Source organism: Oryctolagus cuniculus, chromosome 13 (genome assembly GCF_964237555.1).
Source record: "Oryctolagus cuniculus chromosome 13, mOryCun1.1, whole genome shotgun sequence".
Taxonomy (NCBI): domain Eukaryota; kingdom Metazoa; phylum Chordata; class Mammalia; order Lagomorpha; family Leporidae; genus Oryctolagus; species Oryctolagus cuniculus.
The window spans coordinates 82958213-82979626 of NC_091444.1; positions in this window are offsets into that span (position 1 = coordinate 82958213).

Here is a 21414-nt window from a genome sequence, read left to right on the forward strand (position 1 = left end):
CCCAGAAAACATTTAGGAAATTGACGCTCAAGAAACCAAAATCAGCTGAGGCACCCAAAACCATGACAGAAAGCCAGAATTGGAGCAAGCCAACAGCTGTGCCCTGTTTGAAAAAGACCATTCCTCCCATGTCCTGAACTCCATATGCCAGCCTCAAAACCAAAGCTCACATCACAAAATTCATTACAAACCATGATAAATAAGGGAAATGTGAAAAAAACCAAAGAAATGCAAGAGTCCTTTGTAATATTTGATTGGATTTAGACACAAGGAAACTGGCTGTTTCCAGATTCGTCCCCCTTCCACAGACTGATTTTGGAATCTGATTGAATTCACCTGAAAATCGCACTCACACTCAATTTGGAGGGTATTAGTATCTGTCCCCTCAGCAGAAGGGTTCCAAGTCATTTTCCAAAACACAGAAACTCATCTTGGTCGTGTTGCCTGTAGATTTCTAATCCTGAAAGGCCAATTTACTGTGTTTTTTTCTTCTTTCCTAATGGCTACTCTGTCCAAAATCTTGCTTGTATTGCATCAGAATACACAATTTGGGAATAAGAAGGCAAAACCGACTCAGACCCAGAAAATATGTAGGAAATTGCCACTCAAGAAACCACAAATCGGCTGAGGCACCCAAAACAATGACAGCAACCCAGAATTGGTGTAAGCCAACAGCTGTGCCCTGATTGAAAAAGAACCTTCCTCTTGTGCCCTGAACTCCATATTGCAGCCTCAAAACCAAAGCTCACATCAGAAAATTCATTACAAACCATGATACATAAGAAAAAAGAGAAAAAAGCCATAGAAATGCAAGAATCCATAATGATATTGGACTTGATTTAGTCGCAAGGAAACCAGCCAATCCCGGATTCATCCACCCCTCCGGCTGATTGCCTGTGGAATTCTGACTGAATTAACCTGAAAATCGCAGGGAAGCTCAGTTTGGAGGCAATAAATATCTATCACCTCAGCCAAAGTGTTCCATTTTATTTTCCAAAACACAAAAACTCACCTTGGTCGTGTTACCTGTAGATTTCTAAGCTTCAAACGCCTATTTGTTGTGTTTTTTATTTCATAATGGCTACTCTGTCCAAACTCTTGTTTGTATTGCATCAGAATACAAAATTTGGGAATAAGAAGGCAAGAACCGACTCAGACCCAGAAAACATGTAGGAAATTGCCACTGAAGACACCACAAATCCGCTGAGGCATCCAAAACAGTGACAGCAAGCCAGAATTGGAGCAAGCCAACAGCTGTGCCATGATTGAAAAATAAGCTTCTCTTGTGCCATGAACTCAATATGCCAGCCTCAAAACCAAAGCTCACATCAGAAAATTCATTACAAACCATGATAAATAATGGAAATGTGAAAAAGCCAAAGAAATGCAAGAGTCCTTTGTGATATTTGGCTGGATTTAGACACAAGGAAACTGGCTGTTTCCAGATTCATTGCCCCCTTCCTCAGACTGACTTTGGAATTCTGAGTGAATTCACCTCAAAATCACACTCACACTCAATTTTTAGGGAGTTAGAATTTGTCCCCTCAGGAAAAGGGTTCCATGTCATTTCCCAAAAACAGAAACTCATCTTGGTCGTGTTGCCTGTAGATTTTTAATCCCGAAAGGGCAATTTGCTGTGTTTTTTTTTTTCTTTCCTAATGGCTACTCTGTCCAAAATCTTGCTTGTATTGAATCAGAATACAAAATTTGAGAATAAGAATGCAAAACCGACTCAGACCCAGAAAACATGTAGGAAATTGCTGCTCAAGAAACCAAAAGTCAGCTGAGGCACCCAAAACAATGACAGCAAGCCAGAATTGGAGCAAGCCAAAAGCTGTGACCTGTTTCAAAAAGACAATTCCTCCAGTGCCCTAAACTCCATATTGCAGCCTCAAAACCAAAGCTCACATCATAAAATTCATTACAAACCATGATACATAAGAAAAAGGAGAAAAAAGCCAAAGAAATGCAAGAATCCATAAAGATATTGGGCTTGATTCAGTCGTAAGGAAACTGGCTGTTCCCGGATTCATCCACCCCTCCAGCTGACTGCCTGTGGAATTCTGACTGAATTAACCTGAAAATCGCAGTGAAACTCAGTTTGGAGGCAATTAATATCTGTCACCTCATCCAAAGTGTTCCATTTTATTTTCCAAAACTCCAAAACTAACGTTGGTCGTGTTACCTGTAGATTTCTAAGCTTCAAACGCCTATTTGTTATGTTTTTTATTTCATAATGGCTACTCTGCCCAAATTCTTGTTTGTGTGGCCTCAGAATACAAAATTTGGGAAGGAAAAAGGTAAAACCAACTCAGACCCAGAAAACATTTAGGAAATTGCCGCTCAAGAAACCAAAAGTTAGCTAAGGCACTCAAAACCATGACAGCAAGCCAGAATTGGAGCAAGCAAACAGCTGTGCCCTGATTGAAAAAGTGACCTGAACTCAATATGCCAACCTCAAAACCAAAGCTCACATCAGAAAATTCATTACAAACCATGATAAATAAGAAAGATGAGAAAAAAGCCAAAGAAATGCAAGAATCCATAATGATATTGGGCTGGATTTAGTAGCATGGAAACCGGCTGTTCCCAGAGGCATCCACACCTCCCAGCTGACTGCCTGTGGAATTCTGACTGAATTAACCTGAAAATCGCAGTGAAACTCAGTTTGGAGGCAATTACTATCTGTCACCTCAGCCAAAGTGTTCCATTTGATTTTCCAAAACACAAAAACTCACCTTGGTTGTGTTACCTGTAGATTTCTAAGCTTCAAACGCCTATTTGTTGTGTTTTTTATTTCATAATGGCTACTCTGCCAAAACTCTCATTTGTATTGCATCAGAATATAAAATTTGGGAAGGAAGAAGGAAAAACCAACTCAGACCCAGAGAACATTTAGGAAATTGCTGCTCAAGAAACCATAAATCGGCTGAGGCACTCAAAACAATGACAGAAAGCCAGAATTGGAGCAGGCCAACAGCTGTGCCCTGTTTGAAAAAGACCATTCCCCTGGTGACCTGAACTCCATATTGCAGCCTCAAAACCAAAGCTTACATCTGAAAATTCATTCCAAACCATGATAAATAAGAAAAATGAGAAAAAAGCCAAAGAAATGCAAGAAACCATAATGATATTGGGCTTGATTCAGTCGCAAGGAAACCGGCTGTTCCCGGATTCATCCACCCCTCCAGCTGACTGCCTGTGGAATTCTGACTGAATTAACCTGAAAATCACAGTGAAATTAAGTTTGGAGGCAATCAATATCTGTCACCTCAGCCAAAGTGTTCCAATTTATTTTCCAAAACACAAAAACTCACCTTGGTCGTGTTACCTGTAGATTTCTAAGCTTCAAACGCCTATTTGTTGTGTTTTTTATTTCATAATGGCTACTCTGCCCAAACTCTTGTTTCTATGGCGTCAGAATACAAAATTTGGGAAGGAAGGAGGCAAAACCAACTCAGACCCAGAAAACATTTAGGAAATTGCCACACTAGAAACCACAAATTGGCTGAGGCACTCAAACGAATGACAGCAAGCCAGAATTGGAGCAGGCCAACGGCTGTGCCCTGATTGAAAAAGAACCTTCCTCTTGTTCCCTGAACTCCATATTGCAGCCTCAATACCAAAGCTCACATCTGAAAATTCATTACAAACCATGGTAAATGAGAAAAAAGAGAAAAAAGCCAAAGAAATGCAAGAATCCATAATGAAATTTGGCTTCATTTAGTCGCAAGGAAACCGGCTGTTCCCAGATTCATCCACCCCTCCAGCTGACTGCCTGTTGAATTCTGACTGAATTAACCTGAAAATCGCAGTGAAACTCAGTTTGGAGGCAATTAATATCTGTCACCTCAGCCAAAGTGTTCCATTTGATTTTCCAAAACACAAAAACTCACCTTGGTTGTGTTACCTGTAGATTTCTAAGCTTCAAACACCTATTTGTTTTGTTTTTTATTTCATAATGTCTACTCTGCCAAAACTCTTGTTTGTATTTTTCAGAATACAAAATTTGGGAAGCAAGAAGGCAAAACCAACTCAGAACCAGAAAACATGTAAGAAATTGCCGCTCAAGAAACCAATAATCAGCTGAGGCCCACAAAACCATGACAGCAAGCCAGAATTGGAGCACGCCAACAGCTGTGCCCTGATTGAAAAAGAGCATTCCTGCGGTGCCCTGAACTCCATATTGCAGCCTAAAAACCAAAGCTCACATCAGAAAATTCATTACAAACCATGATAAATAAGAATAAGTGGAAAAAAGCCAAAGAAATGCAAGAATCCATAATGATATTGGGCTTGATTTAATCGAAAGGAAACCGGCTGTTCCCGGATTCATCCACCCCTCCAGCTGACTGCCTGTGGAATTCGGACTGAATTAACCTGAAAATCGCAGTGAAACTCAGTTTGGAGGCAATTACTATCTGTCACCTCAGCCAAAGTGCTCCATTTGATTTTCCAAAACACAAAAACTCACCTTGGTTGTGTTACTGTAGATTTCTAAGCTTCAAACGCTTATTGGTTGTGTTTTTTATTTCATAATGGAAACTCTGCCCAAACTCTTGTTTGTATTGCGTCAGAATACAAAATTTGGGAAGGAAGAAGGCAAAACCAACTCAGAACCAGAAAACATTTAGGAAATTACCACTCAAGGAACCACAAATCGGCTGAGGCACTCAAAACAATGACAGCAAGCCGGAATTGGAGCAGGCCAACAGCTGTGGCTGTTTGAAAAAGACGATTCCTCCGGTGCCCTGAACTCCATATTGCAGCCTCAAAATCAAAGTTCACATCAGAAAATTCATTACAAACCATGGTAAATAAGAAAAATGAGAAAAAAGCCAAAGAAATGCAAGAATCTATAATGATATTGGGCTTGATTTAGTCGCAAGGTAACTGGCTGTTCCCAGATTCATCCACCCCTCCAGCTGACTGCCTGTGGAATTCTGACTGAATTAACCTGAAAATCGCAGTGAAACTCAGTTTGGAGGAAATTAATATCTGTCACCTCAGCCAAAGTGTTGCATTTGATTTTCCAAAACACAAAAACTCATCTTGGTCGTGTTACCTGTAGATGTATAAGCTTCAAACGCTTATTGGTTGTGTTTTTTATTTCATAATGGAAACTCTGCCCAAACTCTTCTTTGTATTGCGGCAGAATACAAAATTTGGGAAGGAAGAAGGAAAAACCAACTCAGACCCAGAAAACATTTAGGAAATTGCTGCTCAACAAACCAAAAGTCAGCTGAGGCACTCAAAACAATGACAGCAAGCCAGAATTGGAGCAAGCCAATAGCTGTGGCTGTTTGAAAAAGACCATTCCTCCGGTGCCCTGAACTCCATATTGCAGCCTCAAAACCAAAGTTCACATCAGAAAATTCATTACAAACCATGGTAAATAAGAAAAAAGAGAAAAAAGCCAAAGAAATGCAAGAATCCATAATGAAGTTAGGCTGGATTTAGTCACAAGAAACCTGCTGTTCCCGGATTCATCCACCCCTCCAGCTGACTGCCTGTGGAATTCTGACTGAATTAACCTGAAAATCGCAGTGAAACTCAGTTTGGAGGCAATTAATATCTGTCACCTCAGCCAAAGTGTTCCATTTGATTTTCCAAAACACAAAAACTCACCTTGGTTGTGTAACCTGTAGATTTCTAAGCTTCAAACGCATATTTGTTGTGTTTTTTATTTCATAATGGCTACTCTGCCGAAACTCTTGATTGTATTGCGTGAGAATACAAAATTTGGGAAGGAAGAAGGCAAAGCCAACTCAGACCCTGAAAACATTTGGGAAATTGCTGCTCAAGAAACCAAAAGTCAGGTGAGGTACTCAAAACAATGACAGCAAGCCAGAATTGGAGCAGGCCAACAGCTGTGCCCTGTTTGAAAAAGAGCATTCCTGCGGTGCACTGAACTCCATATTACAGCCTCAAAACCAAAGCTCACATCAGAAAATTCATTACAAACCATGATAAATAAGAAAACGGAGAAAAAAGCCAAAGAAATGCAAGAATCCTTAATGATAATGGGCTTGATTTAGTCGCAAGGAAACCGGCTGTTTCCGGATTCATCCACCCCTCCAGCTGACTGCCTGTGGAATTCTGACTGAATTAACCTGAAAATCACAGTGAAACTCAGTTTGGAGGCAATTAATATCTGTCACCTCAGCCAAAGTGTTCCATTTGATTTTCCAAAACACAAAAACTCACCTTGGTCGTGTTACCTGTAGATTTCTAAGCTTCAAAAGCAATTTGTTGTGTTTTTTATTTCATAATGGCTACCCTGCCCAAACTCTTGTTTCTATGGTGTCAGAATACAAAATTTGGGAAGGAAGAAATCAAAACCAACTTGGATCCAGAAAACATTTAAAATTTCCACTCAAGAAACCACAACTCGGCTGAGGCACTCAAAACAATGACAGCAAGCCAGAATTGGAGCAGGCCAACAGCTGTGCCCTGCTTGAAAAAGACCATTCCTGTGGTGCCCTGAACTCTATATTGCAGCCTCAAAACCAAAGCTCACATCAGAAAATTCATTACAAACCATGATAAATAAGAAAACGGAGAAAAAAGCGAAAGAAATGCAAGAATCCATAATGATATTGGGCTTGATTTAGTCGCAAGGAAACTGGCGATTCCCGGATTCATCCACCCCTCCAGCTGACTGCCCATAGAATTCGGATTGAATTAACCTGAAAATCGCCGTGAAACTCAGTTTGGAGGCAATTAATATCTGTCACCTCAGCCAAAGTGTTCCATTTGATTTTCCAAAACACAAAAACTCACCTTGGTTGTGTAACGTGTAGATTTCTACGCTTCAAATGCCTATTGGTTGTGTTTTTTATTTCATAATGGAAACTCTGCCCAAACTCTTGTTTGTATTGCGTCAGAATAAAAAATTTGGGAAGGAAGAAGACAAAACCAACTCAGACCCAGAAAACATTTAGGAAATTACCACTCAAGGAACCACAAATCGGCTGAGGCACTCAAAACAATGACAGCAAGCCAGAATTGGAGCAGGCCAACAGCTGTGCCTGTTTGAAAAAGACCATTCCCCTGGTGCCCTGAACTCCATATTGCAGCCTCAAAACCAATGCTCTCATCAGAAAATTCATTGCAAACCAGGATAAATAACAAAAATGAGAAAAAAAGAAAGAAATGCAAGAATCCATAATGATATTGGGCTTGATTCAGTCGCAAGGAAACCGGCTGTACCTGGATTCATCCACCCCTCCAGCTGACTGCCTGTGGAATTCGGACTGAATTAACCTGAAAATCGCAGTGAAACTCAGTTTGGAGGCAATTAATATCTGTCACCTCAGCCAAAGTGTTCCATTTGATTTTCCAAAACACAAAAACTCACCTTGGTCGTGTTACCTGTAGATGTATAATCTTCAAATGCCTATTTGTTGTGTTTTTTATTTCATAATGGCTACTCTGCAGAAACTCTTGTTTGTATTGCGTCAGAATACAAAATTTGGGAAGAAAGAAGGCAAAACCAACTCAGACCCAGAAAACATGTAGGAAATTGCCGCACAAGAAACTGCAAATCGACTGAGGCACTCAAAACAATAACAGCAAGCCAGAATTGGAGCAGGCCAACAGCTGTGCCCTGTTTGAAAAAGACCATCCCCCCAGTGCCTTGAACTCCATATTGCAGCCTCATAACCAAAGCTCACATCAGAAAATTCATTACAAACCATGATACATAAGAATATGAGAAAAAAGCCAAAGAAATGCAAGAATCCATAATGATATTTGGCTTGATTTAGTCACAAGGAAACCGGCTGTTCCCGGATTCATCCACCCCTCCAGCTGACTCCCTGTGGAATTCGGACTGAATTAACCTGAAAATCGCAGTGAAACTCAGTTTGGAGGCAATTACTATCTGTCACCTCAGCCAAAGTGTTCCTTTTGATTTTCCAAAACACTAAAACTCACTTGGTCGTGTTACCTGTAGATTTCAAAGCTTCAAATGCCTATTTGTTGTGTTTTTTATTTCATAATTGCTACTCTGTCCAAACTCTTGTTTGTATTGCGTGAGAATACAAAATTTGGGAAGGAAGAAGGCAAAACCGACTCAGACCCAGAAAACGTTTAGATAATTGCTGTTCAAGAACCCAAAAGTCAGCTGAGGCACCCAAAACAATGACAGCAAGCCAAAATTGGAGCCAGCCAACAGCTGTGCCCTGATTGAATAAGAACCTTCCTCTTATGCCCTGAACTCCATATGGCAGCCTCAAATCCAAAGCTCACATCAGAAAATTCATTACAAACCACAAAAAATAAGAAAAATGAGAAAAAAGCCAAAGAAATGCAAGAATCCATGATGATATTGGGTTGGATTTCGTCGTAAGGAAACCGGCTGTTCCCATATGCATCCACTCCTCCAGCTGACTGCCTGTGGAATTCTGACTGAATTAACCTGAAAATTGCAGTGAAACTGAGTTTGGAGGCAGTTAATATCTGTCACCACAGCAAGAGTGTTCCATTTTATTTTCCAAAACAAAAAATCTCACCTTGGTCATGTTACCTGTAGCTTCAAAAGCCTATTTGTAGTTTTTTTTTATTTCATAATGGCTATTCTGTTCAAACTCTTGTTTGTATTGGGTCAAAATACAAAATTTGTGAAGGAAGAAGGCAAAATCAATTGAGACTCAGAAAACATTTAAGAAATTGCCACACTAGAAACCACAAATTGGCTGAGGCATCCAAAACAATGACCGCAAGCCAGAATTGGAGCAAGCCAGCAGCTGTGCCCTGATTGAAAAAGAACCTTCCTCTTGTGCCTTGAACTCGATATTGCAGCCTCAAAACCAAAGCTCACATCAGAAAATTCATTACAAACCATGATAAATAAGAAAAATGAGAAAAAAGCCAAAGAAACGCAAGAATCCATAATGATATTGGGCTTGATTTAGACGCAAGGAAACCGGATGTTCCCAGATTCATCCAACCCTCCTGCTGAGTTCCTGTGGAATTCTGACTGAATTAACCTGAAAATCGCAGTGAAACTCAGTTTGGAGGCAATTACTATCTGTCACCTCAGCCAAAGTGTTCCATTTGATTTTCCAAAACACAAAAACTCACCTTGGTCATGTTACCTGTAGATTTCTAAGCTGCAAACGCCTATTTGTTGTGTTTTTTGTTTCATAATGGCTACTCTGCCCAAACTCTTGTTTGTATTTGGGCAGAATACAAATTTTGGGAAGGAAGAAGGCAAAACCAACTCAGACCCAGAAAACATTTAGGAAATTGCCGCTCAAGAAACAAAGGGCCGCGGAGGCATCCAAAACCTTGAAAGCAAGACAGAATTGGAGCAAGCCAACAGCTGTGCCCTGATTGAAAAAGAACCTTCCTCTTCTGCCCTGAACTCGATATTGCAACCTCAAAACCAAACCTCACATCAGGAAATTCATTACAAACCATGATAAATAAGAAAAATCAGAAAAAATCCAAAGAAATGCAGGAGTTCTTAGTGATATTGGACTTGATTTACTCCCTTGTTAATGTCTGTTTCCAGATTTTTCCACACCTCCCAGCTGAGTGTCTGTGGTTTCTGACTGAATTAAAATGAAATTCGCAGTGAAACTCGGTTTGGAGGCAATTAATATCTGTCACCTCAGCCAAAGTGTTCCATGTCTTTTTCCAAAACACAGAAACTCATCTTGGTCATGTTACCTGTAGATTTCTACTCCTGAAAGGGCAATTTTTTTTTCTTTCATAATGGTACTCTGTCCAAAGTCTTGTTTGTATTGCATCAGAATACAACATTTGGGAAGGAAGAAGGCAAAATCAACTCAGACCCAGAAAACATTTAGGAAATTGCCGCTCAAGAAACGAATAATCAGCTGAGGCCCACAAAACCATGACAGCAAGCCAGAATTGGAGCAGGCCAACAGCTGTGCCCAGTTTGAAAAAGACCATTCCTCCGGTGCCCTGAACTCAATATGCCAGCCTCAAAACCAAAGCTCACATCAGAAAATTCATTACAAACCATGATACATAAGAATATGAGAAAAAAGCCAAAGAAATGCAAGAATCCATAATGATATTGGGCTGGATTTAGTCGCAAGGAAACCGGCTGTTGCCGGATTCATCCACCCCTCCAGCTGACTGCCTGTGGAATTCTGACGGAATTCACCTGAAAATCGCAGTGAAACTCAGTTTGGAGGCAATTAATATCTGCAACCTCAGCCAAAGTGTTCCACTTTATTTTCCAAAACACAAAAACTCACCTTCGTCGTGTTACCTGTAGATTTCTAAGCTTCAAACGCCTATTTGTTGTGTTTTTTATTTCATAATGGCTACTCTGTCCAAACTCTTGTTTGTATGGCGTCAGAATACAAAATTTGGGAAGGAAGAAGGCAAAACCAACTCAGACCCAGAAAACATTTAGGAAATTGCCGCTCAATAAACCAAAAGTCAGCTGAGGCACCCAAAACAATGACAGCAAGCCAGAATTAGAGCAAGCCAACAGCTGTGCCCTGATTGAAAGAACCTTTCTCTTGTGCCCTGAACTCCATATGCCAGCCTCAAAACCAAAGCTCACATCAGAAAATTAATTAGAAACCACGATAAATAAGAAAAATGAGAAAAAAGCCAAAGAAATGCAAGAATCCGTAATGATATTGGGCTTGATTCAGTCACAAGGAAACCGGCTGTTCCCGGATTCATCCACACCTCCAGCTGACTGCCTGTGGAATTTTGACTGAATTAACCTGAATATCGCAGTGAAACTCAGTTTGTCACCTCAGCCAAAGTGTTCCATTTGATTTTCCAAAACACAAAAACTCACCTTGGTCATGTTACCTGTAGATTTCTAAGCTTCAAAAGCCTTTTTGTTGTGTTTTTTATTTCATAATGGCTACTCTGTCCAAACTCTTGTTTGTATTGCGTCAGAATACAAAATTTGGGAAGGAAGAATGCAAAACCAACTCAGACCCAGAAAACATTTAAGAAATTGCCGCTCAAGAAACCAATAATCGGCTGAGGCACTCAAAACAATGACAGCAAGCCAGAATTGGAGCAGGCCAACAGCTGTGCCCTGTTTGAAAAAGAACCTTCCTCTTGTTCCCTGAACTACATATTGCAGCCTCAAAACCAAAGCTCACATCTGAAAATTCATTACAAACCATGGTAAATAAGAAAAAAGAGAAAAAAGCCAAAGAAATGCAAGAATCCATAATGATGTTAGGCTGGATTTAGTCACAAGAAACCTGCTGTTCCCGGATTCATCCACCCCTCCAGCTGACTGCCTGTGGAATTCTGACTGAATTAACCTGAAAATCGCAGTGAAACTCAGTTTGGAGGCAATTAATATCTGTCACCTCAGCCAAAGTGTTCCATTTGATTTTCCAAAACACAAAAACTCACCTTGGTTGTGTTACCTGTACATGTATAAGCTTCAAATGCTTATTTGTTGTGTTTTTTATTTCTTAATGGCTACTGTGTCCAAACTCTCGTTTGTATTGGGTCAGAATACAAAATTTGGGAAGGAAGAAGGTAAAACCAACTCAGAACCTGAAAACATTTAGGAAATTGACGCTCAAGGAACCAGAAGTCAGCTGAGACATCCAAAACAATGACAGCAAGCCAGAATTGGAGCAAGCAAACAGCTGTGCCCTGTTTGAAAAAGACCATTCCCCCGGTGCCCTGAACTCCATATTGCAGCCTCAAAACCAAAACTCACATTAGAAAATTCATTACAAACCATGATAAATAACAAAACGGAGAAAAAAGCCAAAGAAATGCAAGAATCCATAATGATATTGGGCTTGATTTAGTCGCAAGGAAACTGGCTGTTCCAGGATTCATCCACCCCTCCAGCTGACTGCCTGTGGAATTCGGACTGAATTAACCTGAAAATCGTAGTGAAACTCAGTTTGGAGGCAATTAATATCTGTCACCTCAGCCAAAGTGTTCCATTTGATTTTCCAAAACACAAAAACTCACCTTGGTCGTGTTACCTGTAGATGTATAAGCTTCAAACGCCTATTTGTTGTGTTTTTTATTTCATAATGGAAACTCTGCCCAAACTCTTGTTTCTATTGCATCAGAATACAAAATTTGGGAAGGAAGAAGGCAAAACCAAATCAGACCCAGAAAACATTTAGGAAATTGCTGCTCAAGGAAACACAGATCGGCTGAGGCACTCAAAACAATGACAGCAAGCCAGAATTGGAGCAGGCCAACAGCTGTGGCTGTTTGAAAAAGACGATTCCTCCGGTGCCCTGAACTCCATATTGCAGCCTCAAAATCAAAGTTCACATCAGAAAATTCATTACAAACCATGGTAAATGAGAAAAAAGAGAAAAAAGCCAAAGAAATGCATGAATCTATAATGATATTGGGCTTGATTTAGTCTAAAGGAAACCGGCTGTTCCCGGATTTATCCACCCCTCCAGCTGACTGCCTGTGGAATTCTGACTGAATTAACCTGAAAATCACAGTGAAACTAAGTTTGGAGGGAATTACTATCTGTCACCTCAGCCAAAGTGTTCCATTTGATTTTCCAAAACACAAAAACTCACCTTGGTTGTGTTACCTGTACATGTATAAGCTTCAAATGCTTATTTGTTGTGTTTTTTATTTCTTAATGGCTACTGTGTCCAAACTCTCGTTTGTATTGGGTCAGAATACAAAATTTGGGAAGGAAGAAGGTAAAACCAACTCAGAACCTGAAAACATTTAGGAAATTGACGCTCAAGGAACCAGAAGTCAGCTGAGACATCCAAAACAATGACAGCAAGCCAGAATTGGAGCAAGCAAACAGCTGTGCCCTGATTGAAAAAGTGACCTGAACTCAATATGCCAACCTCAAAACCAAAGCTCACATCAGAAAATTCATTACAAACCATGATAAATAAGAAAGATGAGAAAAAAGCCAAAGAAATGCAAGAATCTATAATGATATTGGGCTTGATTTAGTCTAAAGGAAACCGGCTGTTCCCGGATTCATCCACCCCTCCAGCTGACTGCCTGTGGAATTCTGACGGAATTCACCTGAAAATCGCAGGGAAACTCAGTTTGGAGGCAATTACTATATGTCACCTCAGCCAAAGTGTTCCATTTGATTTTCCAAAACACAAAAACTCACCTTGGTCGTGTTACCTGTAGATTTCTAAGCTTCAAACACCTATTTGTTGTGTTTTTTATTTCATAATGGCTACTCTGTCCAAACTCTTGTTTGTATTGCGTGAGAATACAAAATTTGGGAAGGATCAAGGCAAAACCAACTCAGACCCAGAAAACATTTAGGAAATTGCTGCTGAAGAAACCAAAATTCAGCTGAAGCACCCAAAACAATGACAGCAAGCCAGAATTGGAGCAGGCCAACAGCTGTGCCCTGTTTGAAAAAGACCATTTCCCTGGTGCCCTGAACTCCATATTGCTGCCTGAAAACCAAAGCTCACATCAGAAAATTCATTACAAACCATGATAAAAAGAATAAGGGGAAAAAAAGCCAAAGAAATGCAAGAATCTATAATGATATTGGGCTTGATTTAGTCGCAATGAAACCGGCTGTTCCCGGATTAATCCACCCCTCCAGCTGACTGCCTGTGGAATTTTGACTGAATTAACCTGAAAATTGCAGTGAAACTCAGTTTGGAGGCAATTAGTATCTGTCACCTCAGCCAAAGTGTTCCACTTTATTTTCCAAAACACAAAAACTCACCTTGGTCATGTTACCTGTAGATTTCTAAGCTGCAAACGCCTATTTGCTGTGTTTTTTATTTCATAATGGCTACTCTGTCCAAACTCTTGTTTCTATTGCATCAGAATACAAAATTTGGGAAGGAGGAAGGTAAAACCAACTCAGAATCAGAAAACATTTAGGAAATTGCTGCTCAACAAACCAAAAGTCAGCTGAGGCACTCAAAACAATGACAGCAAGCCAGAATTGGAGCAAGCCAACAGCTGTGCCCTGATTGAAAAAGAACATTCCTCTTGTGCCCTGAACTCAATATGCCAGCCTCAAAACCAAAGCTCACATCAGAAAATTCATTACAAACAATGATAAATAAGAAAAATGAGAAAAAAGCCAAAGAAATGCAAGAATCCATAATGATATTGGGCTTGATTTAGTCGCAAGGAAACCGGCTATTCCCGGATTCATCCACCCATCCAGCTGACTGCCTCTGGAATATTGACTGAATTAACCTGAACGGAGGCAGTTAATATCTGTCACCTCAGCCAACGTGTTCCATTTTATTTTCCAAAACACAAAAACTCACATGGTCGTGTTACCTGTAGATTTCAAACCTTCAAATGCCTATTTGTTGTGTTTTTTATTTCATAATTGCTACTCTGTCCAAACTCTTGTTTGTATTGCGTCAGAATACAAAATTTGGGAAGGAAGAAGGCAAAACCGACTCAGACCCAGAAAACGTTTAGATAATTGCTGTTCAAGAACCCAAAAGTCAGCTGAGGCACCCAAAACAATGACAGCAAGCCAGAATTGGAGCTAGCCAACAGCTGTGCCCTGATTGAATAAGAACCTTCCTCTTATGCCCTGAACTCCATATGCCAGCCTCAAATCCAAAGCTCACATCAGAAAATTCATTATAAACCACGAAAAATAAGAAAACTGAGAAAAAAGCCAAAGAAATGCAAGAATAAATGATGATATTGGGCTGGATTTAGTCGCAAGGAAACCGGCTGTTCCCAGATGTATCCACTCCTCCAGCTGACTGCCTGTGGAATTCTGACTGAATTAACCTGAAAATTGCAGTGAAACTGAGTTTGGAGGCAGTTAATATCTGTCACCACAGCAAGAGTGTTCCATTTTATTTTCCAAAACAAAAAATCTCACCTTGATCATGTTACCTGTAGCTTCAAAAGCCTATTTGTAGTTTTTTTTATTTCATAATGGCTATTCTGTTCAAACTCTTGTTTGTATTGGGTCAGAATACAAAATTTGGGAAGGAAGAAGGCAAAATCAACTGAGACTCAGAAAACATTTAGGAAATTGCCACACTAGAAACCACAAATTGGCTGAGGCATCCAAAACAATGACCGCAAGCCAGAATTGGAGCAAGTCAGCAGCTGTGCCCTGATTGAAAAAGAACCTTCCTCTTGTGCCTTGAACTCGATATTCCAGCCTCAAAACCAAAGCTCACATCAGAAAATTCATTACAAACCTTGATAAATAAGAAAAATGAGAAAAAAGCCAAAGAAACGCAAGAATCCATAATGATATTGGGCTTGATTTAGACGCAAGGAAACCGGATGTTCCCAGATTAATCCAACCCTCCTTCTGAGTTCCTGTGGAATTCGGACTGAATTAACCTGAAAATCGCAGTGAAACTCAGTTTGGAGGCAATTAATATCTGCCACCTCAGCCAAAGTGTTCCATTTGATTTTCCAAAACACAAAAACTCACCTTGGTCGTGTTACCTGTAGATTTCTAAGCTTCAAACGCCTATTTGTTGTGTTTTTTCTTTCATAATGGCTACTCTGCCCAAACTCTTGTTTGTATTTGGGCAGAATACAAATTTTGGGAAGGAAGAAGGCAAAACCAACTCAGACCCAGAAAACATTTAGGAAATTGCCGCTGAAGAAACAAAGGGCCGCGGAGGCATCCAAAACTTGGAAAGCAAGACAGAATTGGAGCAAGCCAACAGCTGTGCCCTGATTGAAAAAGAACCTTCCTCTTGTGCCCTGAACTCGATATTGCAACCTCAAAACCAAACCTCACATCAGGAAATTCATTACAAACCATGATAAATAAGAAAAATCAGAAAAAATCCAAAGAAATGCAGGAGTTCTTAGTGATATTGGGCTTGATTTACTCCCTTTTTAATGTTTGTTTCCAGATTCTTCCACACCTCCCAGCTGAGTGTCTGTGGTTTCTGACTGAATTAAAATGAAATTCGCAGTGAAACTCGGTTTGGAGGCAATTAATATCTGTCACCTCAGCCAAAGTGTTCCATGTCTTTTTCCAAAACACAGAAACTCATCTTGGTCGTGTTACCTGTAGATTTCTACTCCTGAAAGGGCAATGTTTTTTTTCTTTCATAATGGTACTCTGTCCAAAGTCTTGTTTGTATTGCATCAGAATACAAAATTTGGGAAGGAAGAAGGCAAAATCAACTCAGACCCAGAAAACATTTAGGAAATTGCCGTTCAAGAAACTAAAAGTCAGCTGAGGCACCCAAAACAATGACAGCAAGCCAGAATTGGAGCAAGCCAACAGCTGTGCCCAGTTTGAAAAAGACCATTCCTCCGGTGCCCTGAACTCAATATGCCAGCCTCAAAACCAAAGCTCACATCAGAAAATTCATTACAAACCATGATAAATAAGAAAAAAGAGAAAAAAGACAAAGAAATGCAAGAATCCATAATGATATTGGGCTGGATTTAGTCGCAAGGAAACAGGCTGTTTCCGGATTCATCCACCCCTCCAGCTGACTGCCTGTGGAATTCTGACTGAATTAACCTGAATAGAGGCAGTTAATATGTTACCTCAGCCAACGTGTTCATTTTATTTTCCAAAACACAAAATGTCACCTTGTTCGTGTTACCTGTAGCTTCAAAAGCCTATTTGATGTTTTTTTTTTTTTTTTTCATAATGGCTAGTCTGTCCAAACTCTTGTTTGTATTGCGTCAGAATACAAAATTTGGAAAGGAAAGAAGGCAAAACCAACTGAGACTCAGAAAACGTTTAGGAAATTGCCACTCAAGAAACCTCAAATCGGCGGAGGCACCCAAAACAATGACAGCAAGCCAGAATTGGAGCAAGCCAACAGCTGTGCTCTGATTGAAAAACACCATTACTCTGGTGCCCTGAACTCCATATTGCAGCCTCAAAACCAAAGCTCACATCAGAAAATTCATTACAAACCATGATAAATAAGAAAAATCAGAATAAACCCAAAGAAATGCAAGAATCCATAATTATATTGGGCTTGATTTAGTCGCAAGGAAACCGGCTATTCCCGGATTCATCCACCCCTCCAGCTGACTGCCTGTGGAATTCTGACTGAATTAACCTGAACGGAGGCAGTTAATATCTGTCACCACAGAAAACGTGTTCCATTTTATTTTCCAAAACACAAAATGTCACCCTGTTCGTGTTACCTGTAGCTTCAAAAGCCTATTTGTTGTGTTTTTTATTTCATAATGGCTACTCTGCCCAAACTCTTGTTCTATTGCGTCAGATTACAAAATTTGGGAAGGAAGAAGGAAAACCAACTGAGACTCATAAAATATTTAGCAAATTCATGCTCAAGAAACCGCAAATCAGCGGAGGCACCCAAAACAATGAAAGCAAGCCATATTTGTAGCAAGCTAGCAGCTGTGCCCTGATAGAATAAGAACCTTCCTCTTGTGCCCTGAACTCCATATTCCAGCCTCAAAACCAAAGCTCACATCAGAAAATTCATTACAAACCACGATAAATAAGAAAAATGAGAGAAAAGCCAAAGAAATGCAAGAATCCATAATGATATTGGGATTGATTTAGTCGAAAGGAAGACGGCTATTCCCAGATTCATCCACCCCTCCAGCTGACTGCCTGAGGAATATTGACTGAATTAACCTGAACGGAGGCAGTTAATATCTGTCACCACAGCCAAAGTGTTCCATTTTATTATCCAAAACAAAATCTCACCTTGGTCGTGTTACCTGTAGCTTTCAAAAGCCTATTTGATGTGTTTTTTATTTCATAATGGCTATTCTGCCCAAACTCTTGTTTCTATTGCGTCAGAATACAAAATTTGGGAAGGAAGAGGACAAAACCAACTCAGACTAAGAAAACGTTTAGGAAATTGCCACTCAAGAAACCTCAAATCGGCAGAGGCACCCAAAACAATGACAGCAAGCCAGAATTGGAGCAAGCCAACAGCTGTGCCCTGATTGAATAAGAACCTTCCTCTTATGCCCTGAACTCCATATGCCAGCCTCAAATCCAAAGCTCACATCAGAAAATTCATTACAAACCACGATAAATAAGAAAACTGAGAAAAAAGCCAAAGAAATGCAAGAATCCATGATGATATTGGGCTGGATTTAGTCGCAAGGAAACCGGCTGTTCCCAGATGCATCCACCCCTCCAGCTGACTGCCTGTGGAATTCTGACTGAATTAACCTGAAAATTGCAGTGAAATTGAGTTTGGAGGCAATTAATATCTGTCACCTCAGCCAAAGTGTTCCATTTTATTTTCCAAAACACAAAAACTCACCTTGCTCTTGTTACCTGTAGATGTATAAGCTTCAAACGCTTATGTGTTGTGTTTTTTATTTCATAATGGCTACTCTGTCCAAACTCTTGTTTGTATTGTGTCAGAATACAAAATTTGGGAAGGATCAAGGCAAAACCAATTCAGACCCAGAAAACATTAAGGAAATTGCCACTCAAGAAACCAAAGGTCAGCTGAGGCACACAAAGCAATGAAAGGAAGCCAGAATTGGAGCAAGGCAACAGCTGTGCACTGATTGAAAAAGAACATCCCTCTTGTGCACTGAACTCAATATGCCAGCCTCAAAACCAAAGCTCACATCAGAAAATTCAATACAAACCATGATAAATAAGAAAAATGCGAAAAAAGCCAAAAATTCAAGAATCCATAATGATATTGGGCTTGATTTAGTCGCAAGGAAAGCGGCTATTCCCCGATTCATCCACCCCTTCAGCTGACTGCCTGTGGAATATTGACTGAAATAACCTGAACGGAGGTAATTACTATCTGTCACCACAGCCAAAGTGTTCCATTTTATTTTCCACAACAAAAAATCTCACATTGGTCATATTACTTGTAGCTTCAAACGTTGTTCCTGCTGCCTCTAGAATTCTAAGCATGACACGCTAATTGGTTTTGGTTCTTAATTCATAATGGATCTGCTGTCTAAACTCGTGTTTGTATTGCGTCAGAATACAAAATTTGGGTAGGAAGAAGGCCAAACCAACTCAGACCCAGAAATCATTTAGGAAATTGCCGCTCACGAAACCAAAGCTCGGCTGAGGCACCCAAAACCATGACAGAAAGCCAGAATTGGAGCAAGCCAACAGCTGTGCCCTGATTGAAAAAGACCATTCCTTCCGTGTCTTGAACTCCATATTCTAGCCTCAAAATCAAAGCTCACATCAGAAAATTCATTACAAACCATGACAACGAAGAAAAATGTGAAAAGAGCCAAAGAAATGGAAGAGTCCTTGTTGATAGTGGGATTGATTTAGTCACAAGGAAACAGGCTGTTTCCGGATTCATCCACCCCTCCCAGCTGACTGGCTTTGGAAAACTCATTCAATTCACCTGAAAATCGCTGGCAAACTGATATGGGGAATTAATTATCGTTCCCCTCTGCAAAAGAGTTACATTTCTCTGTCTAAAACACAAAAACTCATGTTGTTCCTGCTGCCTCTAGAATTCTAAGAATGACACGCTCATTTGTTTTGTTTTTTTTATTTCATAATGGATCTGCTGTCTAAACTCGTGTTTGTATTGCGTCCGAATACAAAATTTGGGAAGGAAGAAGGCAAAACCAACTCAGACCCAGAAATCCTTTAGGAAATTGCCGCTCAAGAAACCAAAACTCGGCTGAGGCACCCAAAACCATGACAGAAAGCCAGAATTGGAGCAAGCCAACAGCTGTGCCCTGATTGAAAAAGACCATTCCTTCCGTGTCTTGAACTCCATATTCCAGCCTCAAAATCAAAGTTCACATCAGAAAATTCATTACAAACCATGATAAAGAAGAAACAAGTGAAAAGAGCCAAAGAAATGGAAGAGTCCTTTTTGATAGTGGGCTTGATTTAGTCACAAGGAAACAGGCTGTTTCCGGAATCATCCACCCCTCTCAGCTAACTGGCTTATTTGTTTTGTTTTTTATTTCATAATGGATCTGCTGTCTAAACTCGTGTTTGTATTGCGTCAGAATACAAAATTTGGGTAGGAAGAAGGCAAAACCAACTCAGACCCAGAAATCCTTTAGGAAATTGCCGCTCAAGAAACCAACACTCGCCTGAGGCACCCAAAACCATGACAGAAAGCCAGAATTGGAGCAAGCCAACAGCTGTGCCCAGATTGAAAAAGACCATGCCTTCCGTGTTTTGATCTCCATATTCCAGCCTCAAAATCAAAGCTCACATCAGAAAATTCATTACAAACCATGATAAAGAAGAAAAATGTGAAAACCGCCAAAGCAATGGAAGAGTCCTTTTTGATAGTGGGCTTGATTTAGTCAAAGGAAACAGGCTGTTTCCGGATTCATCCATCCCTCCCAGTTGACTGGCTTTGGAAAACTCATTCAATTCACCTGAAAATCGCTGGCAAACTGATTTGGGGAATTAATTATCATTCCCCTCTGCAAAAGGGTTCCATTTCTTTGTCCAAAGCACAAAAACTCATGTTGGTCGTGCTGCCTCTAGAATTCTAAGCATGACACGCTAATTGGTTTTGTTTTTTCTTTATTTCATAATGGATCTGCTGTCTAAACTCGTGTTTGTATTGCATCAGAATACAAAATTTGGGAAGGAAGAAGGCAAAACCAACTCAGGCCCAGAAATCATTTAGGAACTTGCCGCTCAAGAAACCAAAACTCGGCTGAGGCACCCAAAACCATGACAGAAAGCCAGAATCGGAGCAAGCCAACAGCTGTGCCCTGATTGAAAAAGACCATGCCTTCCGTGTCTTGAACTCCATATTCCAGCCTCAAAATCAAAGCTCACATCAGAAAATTCATTACAAACCATGATAAAGAAGAACAATGTGAAAAGAGCCAAAGAAATGCAAGAGTCCTTTTTGATAGTGGGCTTGATTTAGTCACAAGGAAACAGGCTGTTTCCGGATTCATCCACCCCTCCCAGCTGACTGGCTTTGGAAAACTCATTCAATTCACCTGAAAATCGCTGGCAAACTGATTTGGGCAATTAATTATCGTTCCCCTCTGCAAAAGGGTTCCATTTCTTTGTCCAAAACACAAAAACTCATGTTGGTCGTGCTGCCTCTAGAATTCTAAGCATGACACGCTAATTGGTTTTGTTTTTTTTATTTCATAATGGAGCAGCTGTCTAAACTCGTGTTTGTATTGCGTCAGAATACAACATTTGGGAAGGAAGAAGGCAAAACCAACTCAGACCCAGAAATCCTTTAGGAACTTGCCGCTCAAGAAACCAAAACTCGGCTGAGGCACCCAAAACCATGACAGAAAGCCAGAATTGGAGCAAGCCAACAGCTGTGCCCTGATTGAAAAAGACCATGCCTTCCGTGTCTTGAACTCCATATTCCAGCCTCAAAATCAAAGCTCACATCAGAAAATTCATTACAAACCATGATAAAGAAGAACAATGTGAAAAGAGCCAAAGATGTGCAAGAGTCCTTTTTGATAGTGGGCTTGATTTAGTCACAAGGAAACAGGCTGTTTCCGGATTCATCCACCCCTCCCAGCTGACTGGCTTTGGAAAACTCATTCAAT